The sequence below is a fragment of the Mytilus californianus genome, unplaced genomic scaffold (genome assembly GCF_021869535.1).
Source record: "Mytilus californianus isolate M0D057914Y unplaced genomic scaffold, xbMytCali1.0.p SCAF_11, whole genome shotgun sequence".
Taxonomy (NCBI): domain Eukaryota; kingdom Metazoa; phylum Mollusca; class Bivalvia; order Mytilida; family Mytilidae; genus Mytilus; species Mytilus californianus.
This window is the reverse complement of record NW_026262593.1, coordinates 36,249,302-36,249,530: the sequence shown is the minus strand read 5'-3', so window position 1 is coordinate 36,249,530 and position 229 is coordinate 36,249,302.

Below are 229 nucleotides of genomic sequence, written 5' to 3'. Positions count from 1 at the left end.
CACCATGTAACTAATATTATCCTACCTCCTATACACTTCTAGGAATATGATTGGTTAAAAGCATTCGTGTGGAGACCGTGTATATTTCATATGGGGTTAGTTGGCGTGGTTTATTTCAATACACGGTTAGTTAGTGGTGTTTTTTGGTAAAAACAACACGGGGTTTAGAAATACTCTGATAGGTTTCAACAGACGAAGAAATTGACGATGAACGATTGAAATAAATTCA